This window comes from Phoxinus phoxinus (genome assembly GCF_949152265.1).
Source record: "Phoxinus phoxinus genome assembly, chromosome: 16".
Taxonomy (NCBI): Eukaryota; Metazoa; Chordata; class Actinopteri; order Cypriniformes; family Leuciscidae; genus Phoxinus; species Phoxinus phoxinus.
Genome location: NC_136891.1, coordinates 21,969,987 through 21,979,438, shown reverse-complemented (window position 1 = coordinate 21,979,438; position 9,452 = coordinate 21,969,987). Strand labels below are relative to the sequence as shown.

Sequence of the window (9,452 nt, the reverse complement as noted above, 5' to 3'; positions counted from 1 at the left end):
CACATTCAATAGTGTTATGATTTTATATGTCTATTTATCCATAAGTGAAATATAACGTTGTCTCATTTCAGCAACATTTAACGTTAGCTTCGTAGTGTTAGCATAACGGTTAGCAGTGGTACACGGCCGATAACTTCATCAAACGTTTTAAAAGGTACAATTTTCATAAAATGTAATGATGGATAGTGGTTACGATAACTAATGTATACTAATCTAACAATTAAAAATACCTTTTAGACAGACGAAAGGGACACCACAAGGCCGCGTCTGAGGAGGACCGTTAACTGTCACTCACTAAGCAGCTGAGCGTTGCCATGGATACATGCTGCGTGCCGTAATGAATGACGTCACTCGCTTAGGTGCATTTGATCCTATGATTTGATAGTCACTTGCATGCATGTGTGTAGCTATATAATATGACACTTCTTCTTTTTCTTTTTTTTTGAGATTCAAGTGCTATCAGTCGTCTTAAGTGCAATAATTAGAATAATATGTTTCCTAAAATAACTTATTTTGAATAAAACCAGTCCTTCGATCGCCTGACCAACAGTTTGACATGCAGCCTAAATTAGGATACTTTTATTTGTCTTACCTGTGTTATTTTCCACTTTCTTTCCAGCAATGTGCTTTTCCCTTCTTCGCATTTTCCTTGGCTGCATTCATCATTTGAAGTCGATGCATTCTTTTAGAGCTCCTGAGATTCAACCTTATTTTCTTCATACATGTGGAATAGTAATTGTAGCCTATTCAATTGAATAAATTATCATGTTTTTGATGTTTAAATTATATTGGCTGAAAACAGACTCTGATTTGATTACATCTTTAATTAGTGATAGAAGTTATAAGTAACATGAAAGTTATTATCTTAACATTAAAATGAAAACACTAACATTTTTAACATTAACTTAATTTGACAATTAATTCAAATAATATTTTTTACTATAATTTATTTGCAGTTACTAATATTACGTCAATCTGCAAAATAAAAACCATGGTTTTTAGATAAAATCCATCATCACAATTAATTAATGGATATTAAGGAATAAACAAATCCCCTTTTTAATAATATATTTTAGTTTAATTATTCGTTTGAGTTGCAAGATGTCCGGTCTAATGATAAAAATCAAAGGCATGGGCGACTGGATTTCCCAAGTGTTGTCATGGGAATGGCAGGTGAGGGACGAAATAGGGACGTTCGCAAACTGGCCCGGACAAATGTCCTCAGAACGTCCATCAGCGAACGTTACAAAGCGGACCAAATGCGGACGTCATCGGAATGTCCGTCAGCGAACGTTACAAAGCGGACCAAATGCGGACGTCATCGGAATGTCCGTCAGCGAACGTTACAAAGCGGACCAAATGCGGACGTCATCGGAATGTCCGTAAGCGAACGTTACAAAGCGGACCAAATGCGGACGTCCTCCGAACGTTCGCTCGGGAACGTTACAAAGCGGACCTAATGCTGACCTAAGGGGACGTTCGAAAAGTCCGGGGGACGTCCCCTGTTAGCTGGGGAGAACCAACAATATCCAGGTTCTCTAACCTTTGCTCATTAGTTTTAATGTGACCACACCCACACGCGCAAAACATATAGAGATGCAAATCGTCCATGTGTCGCGCGGACGCGCCCATTACCTCAACAACAAAGCGGCAAACTTTATCAGTCCTCTGCAGTCGTCGATTTTGGAAGACATAATATGAGATGGATTTACATCATAAGAAGAAGAACGCTATTTGAAGACAAGAAAGATTTTAAGGTAAGAAATAATTCTGAATTATATTAGTTAGTCTCATTGCATAGGCCTACACTTCACATTGCAGTCGAACTGTTGCTCGATGCTTCAGTGAATGTTCTCAGTCGCGCTGTGTGTTTGAAATAGAGGCTGGATATACCCGAGCCCACATCAGCGCGGCATTGAACATTTTACTTTTAAAACAGCTTATTATGTAGGTAGCCAATGTGCCTGATGCTTTCACTTGATGCAAACGTTCGTTTTTGTGATTAAAATACATGTAAAATTAAAATATTACCATAACATCTGTCTTCCTGGGCGTGGAAATTTGTTTATGTAGCCGTGACAACGAAACGCGTCATCGATGTAAACATTTGAAGTAACATATGATAATAAATATATTTTTCTCTAGTGTAGTTGTAACACGCGCGTCCTGCTGTCTTACATAACCCAGTTTCTAATATCTTGGACCAGATCAGAAGTCTACGTTCGCTCTTGAGCCAGTGTTGCAGCAAGACAAGGGAAAAAACCACAGAAGACAGGTGTAGTTGAAAAGGCAAGTATTTTTTTCTGTTATACTCTGTATTAATTTGTTTCAGTTTGAAGGGAAAAACAAAAAAAACAAAAAGGAAAAAACAAAACAAAATGACAGCTTCAATAATCAATTCACAAAAGAAACCTCTTGAATTGTTTTCTTGAAATAAAGCAGTTTTCACTCAAATAATGACTCCTTGTGTGTTATTTATTTCTGTAATTATTCAGGTATAGCTATTTACTCTTAATTAACGTTGTTTCCTTCCTTATCATGTAGCTGACATACTTAGTTCACACTCAAAACCCAAATTTAAATTATTTAACTCAAAAAACCTCTGTGGTCACTTTTTCAGGAAATTTTCAATAAAAGATGAGAAAATAAAATAAAATAAAAATAACAATGCAGACAATTTTTCAGGTGAAATATCCAACGACACACCAAATCAAAGTCAGGATCAGAAACTACTCGATTAGCTCAGTTCAATGTCCTTTGCACTCGTTTCAGTGTTCAGTTACAAAATACTGATCCTCAACTCTGAGATGAATGAGAAAAAAACTTCTTGTTCACAGATGCAACAATGTCCAAGGAAGAAAAAAAAAAAAGGGAAAGGTATACGTGTGGTCCTACCACTTTGATGAAACAATGTTTTCCAAGTTCAGGAAAAACCAGGTTGGCTCGCCAGCTTCCACCAATGTTGAGCACTCCCCATTTATGGCAGAAACAGTTCAAACTCAGAACTCCTCGTTCACTTTCAAGAGAATATCACGGACAGGAACAACAAAATAGAGAAAAGGGAGAAAAAAAACCCAACCTTGCGAAGACAAGGCAGAAAAACACAATAAATTACAATTAATTCTCTTTAAACAGCATTAACACATAAAATGATGAGTCTTATCATAACAAATCCTTCAAAATGAATATATACACATTTACCAGTGCTTATTACCCTTTTTAACCCTTAATAGAAAGAAAAAAAAAATGAAGAAAATGACGTCTTAAAATGACGTGCACTCAATTAGCTTATAGCTCGCACCACATGGCTAGCAAAGCTCCACGTGAGCGGTGTTACACTTATTACGCTCATGAATTCAACAACGTGCAAAAAAAAACACTTTTAAGCAGTAAATAAATCCTCAATCTATCACTTCAATCACATTTTCTAAATATATTTCTCAAGAATTATACAGCACAGCATCATTTAAGACCACAAAAGACTGAACAATACTCAAACTATAATTAATTAAGGTAGTTTATGAACTCACTTACCAAGAATAAAGTGCTATTGATTAGAAATAATCTCAGATTAATCTGTTCGAACGGTTTTCGTCGGATGAATCAGCTCGACTTCTCATTTAATCCCTGGATTCAATACAATGCAACGACAACTATTTAAACAACTATTTTTCAGGCAACGATGTCAATATGATCCTGGTTTCAGTTATTAATCTAGTTTTCACTTACTTTATCAACTTTTCAACTGCAATTGACGTGCGTCACTGCTTCAGCGGACATTTCACTTTGCTCCGTGACGAGAGACTCACTTCTCTAACCCGCGCTAGAAATGACGCAACCCACTAAGGGCGGAGCTAATCCGAATTGTTCAAATTATTTATTTTTTCTAGTTCATTACATTTTACTGTTATTTCTTCAGCAATATTTAATATTTTAAACATTAAAATAAAGTAATAAAATATCTATATGTAAATCTTAATCTTTTTTTTCTCCATAGGTTTCATGAGCATTAGTAACCTGGGTTACACTCTCCCCTCTGGAATATATGCACGTCCCGTTGCATCTACACGTGAATTACAGGGGCAACAACTGACTCTTCTAAAGAAGAACTAAAAGCTTCGTTTAGACCCTGCAACAAGGACTGAATTACTAAGGTAAGTGGATTCCCTAACTGGGGATATTCAAACTTTTTAGGGGGGCGTCTCTCTCTCTGCGAACGTCTGGGGCCAACATTGTCTTCAGGTTCAGTTCTCCTTTCTTCATTTTGAGTGTCTTCAAAACAACTCCTTCCGTTTGAGATCAGATTTCTTTCTCCACTCCCTAACGCAGAACTGATTGGCACTGTCTCAACCAATTGAATAGGGTATTCATTCAGGGATTCAGAGGATTGTTCTGATTCTGGTCTCTTCTCCATTAAGACATCTGGTCCAGTACCACCTGATTCGGGCTCATCCGCACATATTTCTACTCCAACAGGCTCATCCGAGTTTTCCTCCACATGTTTCCATTCTTGCAAGTATTCCCTCGCAGGTTCTTCAGCGTTACTCTCCACAGTTCCCTGGGCAGGTAAGTTCTTCCTAATAGGATCAATGACAGGTAAGTCGGATGCTACTTCTTGAACACAAGGTGGGTGCTCAAGGCCCGTAATAATTTGAGTTTCAGAGCCCAATGTCCTTCCAGGCACATAACAGGGAATATGCTCATCTTCAGACTCTGAGCATTCAGAAACAAACTCTGATTCCTTCATCCCTTCATCATCAGGAGAAGCTCTGGTTCTAGGCCTTCGAACTTCTTTCTGCTTTGGTCGTTCCTCAGAGTTGCTTGGCCGCAAAAACCCACAGGGCAGCAATAAATCCCGGTGTAACGTCCGGAGAGGACCACCTTTTCTCTCTGGTTGGACCGTATATACTGGCAGATCACACATTTTTCTGACAACCACATGAACATCTTGTTCCCATTTATCCGCCAGCTTATGCTTTCCTCTCAATCGCACGTTTCTTACAAGAACTCGGTCACCCTCCTCCAATGTTGAAGCAATCACACGCTTATCAAATCTTCTTTTATTACGCTCGGCTACCTTTCCAGCATTTTTAGTAGCCACCTCGTAACTCTCGCGCAACCGATTCTTAAGATCTTGCACGTATTGAGAGTGGGACTTGATGGGAGTGTCTGCTGGCAATCCGAAAGCCAGATCAACAGGTAGGCGGGGTTGTCTCCCAAACATGAGTTCGTAAGGAGTATACCCAGTGGTGTCATTGCGGGTGCAGTTATAGGCATGCACTAAGGGCTTTACGAACTCCTTCCACCTAGACTTCTTTTCATTCTCCAGTGTCCCCAGCATCTGGAGGAGTGTACGATTAAATCTTTCCACTGGATTGCCCCTCGGGTGGTATGGGGTAGTCCTCACCTCGTGAATGCCTGTGACCTTACACAACTCCTTTATTGTGTGCGACTCAAAGTCTGCCCCTTGGTCACTATGTAGTTTCTCCGGAAACCCATAGTGCACCAAGAAATTGTCCCACAGGCTCTTAGCAACGGTTTGGGCAGTTTGGTTTCGAGTTGGTATTGCAACGGCATACTTAGTAAAGTGGTCCGTGATAACCAGTATGTTTTTGGTGTTGCTTAGGTCTGGCTCCAGGGACAGAAAATCTATGCATACCAACTCTAAGGGCCTGCTAGTTTGGATGCTTACCAAAGGAGCTGCTCTTTCCGGGGGCGTTTTTCTGCGGACACAGCGCTCACAAGTTTTGACCCTTTCTTCCACTGCATGTGACATTTTCGGCCAGAAGAACCTTGACCTGATGAGATCCAGGGTCCTGTCGATACCTAGATGACCCATGTCATCATGAAGGCTCTGTAACACCATGTCTCTCAATGTGGTGGGCAGTGCCAACTGATAGCGAGAGGCTCCACACTCCTGCCGCCTCCTATACAGCACTCCATTTCTCAGCTCGAGTCGGTTCCACTCTTTTAACCACAAACCCATGGTAGGTGGTTGGTCTCTCAGGTTACAGGGTTTCACTCCACTCTCCAATCCTTTAATAACAATCCTCATTTCCAGGTCTTTTCTCTGCAGTTCTGCCAAGGAGGTTTCTGAGAGATGAGGAAGATCTGGAAGACCATGTTCATCTTCATGTTGGAACTCATTTGGCAGAGCATCCTCGTGGTGAGTAAGGGATTCAACCAAGGTAAGTGAAGAGTGAGGGGAACTAGGATTTTCGGATGACCCAATCACCTGATGCCTTTCACAGATGGCCTTTATTGTGTCTGCCACGAGAGCAGATGACTCCGCTCCTGGCTCCATAAGATGGTGTAGTGTGAACTGTTTAATCCTTTCCCTCTCCTTTTGCGAGACCAGGTCATCTAAGGGCTCACTATGCGGTCGTCTGGAAAGCCCGTCAGCATCTTGATTTTGGCTACCTGCTCTGTACTGCAGCTTAAAGTTGTAAGTTGACAAGCTGGAAAGCCAGCGGTAACTGGTGGCATCAAGCTTTGCTGAGGTTAGAATATACGTCAAGGGATTGCTATCCGTTACGACAGTAAATTCCACACCATAGAGGTAGTCGCTAAATTTGGAGGTGACAGCCCATTTTAGCGCCAAAAACTCTAATTTGTGCGCAGGGTACCTACTTTCACCCTTGGTCAATCCTCTGCTGGCAAAGGCTATGACTCACATCTGCCCCTCCTGCTCCTGATATAAAGCTGCACCAAGCCCGGTGGTACTGGCATCGGTGTGAAGCACATAGGGAAGCTTGGGGTTAGCAAAGCCCAAAACAGGTGTAGATATGAGCTTGCCGATTATGGAGTCAAAGGCACTCTGACAATCTGGAGTCCATCGATCACCAAACTCTTCTTTGGGGTTGAAGTATCCCCCATCCTTCTGTTTCTTATTACCGCTTTTCCTGAGTGGAGGATATCCCGCTGTAAGGTCGGTAAGAGGCTTAATGATCTTGGAGTACTCTCGCACAAATCTCCGGTAGTATCCGGCACAACCTAAAAAGGATCTCAACTCCTTTAGGTTTGTCGGCTTTGGCCAAGTCTTTAAGGCCTCAACCTTTGTTGGATCAGTCTTTACCCCATCTCGTGAGACTATATGACCCAGATACCTCACTGACGTCTGGAAGAACCGACATTTCTCGGGTGACAATTTCAGCCCATACTCCTTCAGTCGGTTTAGAACTTGCAGCAACCGGGATTCATGCTCTTCAAGAGTCTCTGAAAAAACTATGAGGTCATCAATGAAAACCAGCACCTGTTTTCTGTTCAAGTCTCCCATGCACCGTTCCATTAATCTTTGGAACGTGCTCGGCGCATTGGTAATCCCCTGCGGCATTCTGTTGAATTCCCAGAATCCAAGCGGGCAGACAAATGCTGTTTTACACTTATCGGCTTCTTCCATCCCGATTTGGTAGAAACCAGATTTCAAATCGAGCACTGAGAACCACTTTGAGCCAGTTAGTGTTGAAAAGACCTCCTCTAGGTTTGGTAAGGCGTATGCATCCTTAATCGTTTGTGAGTTGAGCTTCCGAAAGTCAATGCATAGCCGCACGGTACCATCCTTCTTACGGACTACCACTATGGGTGACGCAAATGGAGACTCAGACTCGCGGATGACACCGGCCTCTAGTAGCTCCTGGAGGTGCTTTCTCACAGCGTCAATGTCTTGAGGATGGATGGGTCGGGCTCTGTGCTTAAACGGTGTTCCGTCACTCAACTTAATCTGATGTTTGACTTTCTCAGTGTGGCCGTAGTCAAGGTCGTGCAGGGAAAATACCTCAGGCATGGAGTTCAACAATTTTGATATTCTCTCTTTCCAGCTCGTGGGCAGGGGGGAGTCACCGAATTCGAAGGTAAGGTTAGCACAGTTGACTGATGGTTCCTCAGCCTTGACATCTGAACTCTGGTGCTGCTGGTCCATGACCTTCTGAACTGCATGAATCTCTGCCAGCACAACTTTAGGAGGGACTTTTATGTCGGATTGCGTTCCATTTCTCAGCAAAACTGACAATTTGGAGAGACGTTTTCGGGGTAAGGTGTGCAAACAGTTTGCAATCAGCAGGCCACTTGGTAAAGGGACAGATGGAGGCTCGAGAGTCACCCACTTCTCTGTGTGCGGACCATGTAGGTGGACAAAGCCATCCAAGACCACTGTGCTTCCTGCAGGCACAACTTCAGGGGAGTTTCCCCTCAACTTCACATAACCCAGAGTCTCACTGCTGGCTTGTCTCCACCTAGCTTCCAAAACTTTAAGTACTGCTTGATAACCATGGAAGCTTGACTGAAAGCTCGCCGCATTCTCTTTAGCACACTTGCTGTACAGTACATCTAAAGAATTGGTCCCAACTAGAATTTGGGAAAGACTTGTTAAATCTGGCACCACCAGGGCCAGGGTGGGGACCTCAACTTCAGTACCAATGAGCACCTTGGGGAATTTCAGAGTTAGCTCAATGTACCCCAGATATGGCACAGCCTGTCCGTTAGCTCCTTCTACCTCCAGTAGGTTTTCCAATGGCTTCAAGGGGTAGTCTGGCAAATTGGCTTCATAAATCGACTGCGGAATCGTGGTCACCTGTGACCCTGTGTCTAAAAGGCAATCTACTTCTCTTTTTCCAATGGTGACCTTGGCTGTGCATTTTATCCCCACTAGCCCCTTTGGCAATCGTTTCAATTGTGGTGCTTCACGGCTGCTCACATCAGATATTTGTTTGTAACATTCAGGGCGACAGTCTGAACGTCTGGTCTCCATATGCCCTGCTACAGAGACCCCTTTCAGTTTAAAGGCTGGGCAGGCCTTCCATGCAGAGAGTCCCATTGGCTTTGTTGCTCTCTTATCTTAAGTCGCTTCTCCTCGACTTTGGAAGGATTTGCAGCGTTCTCACAATTGATGGCCATGTGCCCATCCTCTCCGCACCGGAAACAGTACCAGGGTCGTGGCCTGTTAACTCTCAGCTGGCCCATCCTGGGACTTCTGTCCGTTTCTGTGTCAAGCGATCTCTGAGTATTAGAAGTTCGAGGCATCGTACGAGTGACACTTTGAGTTTGCAGCTCCGCAATCTGCCGTTGGAGCCTAGAAATGTCCAACTCCTCTGCATTGTTTTGTTTCAGTCCCTGGGTGACCGATGCCTTTACCGCAGCTACTTGGGTGCATAATTCTTCCACCATCTTCTTTAAAGCGGTCAACTCAGCCTTTTCGGAATGACTCTTTGGATTCTTTCGATCAGGAGACTGCTTTAAGGCAGTAACTTGGGCTTGGATTTCTGCGACTTGTTTCTTTAGAAGACTAGTTTCAGAGCCATCAGAGCTGGGCACATCACATGAACAGGCTGATACTTGGTTAGAGACTGCACGTGACTTTTGGTAGGCATTAGGGGGCTTTGTCATCCCAAGATGCTTTCTCATCTGTTCCTCCTTAGAGGCGTGTTTGTCTTCCTGGGTTCGAATAAGCACTGCTA

The 9,452-nt window shown here is 42.8% G+C and overlaps 1 long non-coding RNA gene across 2 annotated transcripts; it reads right to left on the bottom strand.

Moving 5' to 3' along the window:
- Positions 1-2,885: 2,885 nt before the first annotated feature.
- LOC306983626 lies at positions 2,886-3,788 on the bottom strand. 2 transcript variants are annotated; one of them, XR_013794406.1, is made up of 3 exons: positions 3,730-3,788; positions 3,535-3,627; positions 2,886-3,079 (listed from the first exon to the last, which is right to left on the bottom strand). It is a non-coding gene; the product is annotated as an uncharacterized lncRNA (long non-coding RNA). The 2 variants fall into 2 exon arrangements; XR_013794407.1 differs by having other exon boundaries at positions 3,535-3,653; positions 3,730-3,786.
- Positions 3,789-9,452: the final 5,664 nt, after the last annotated feature.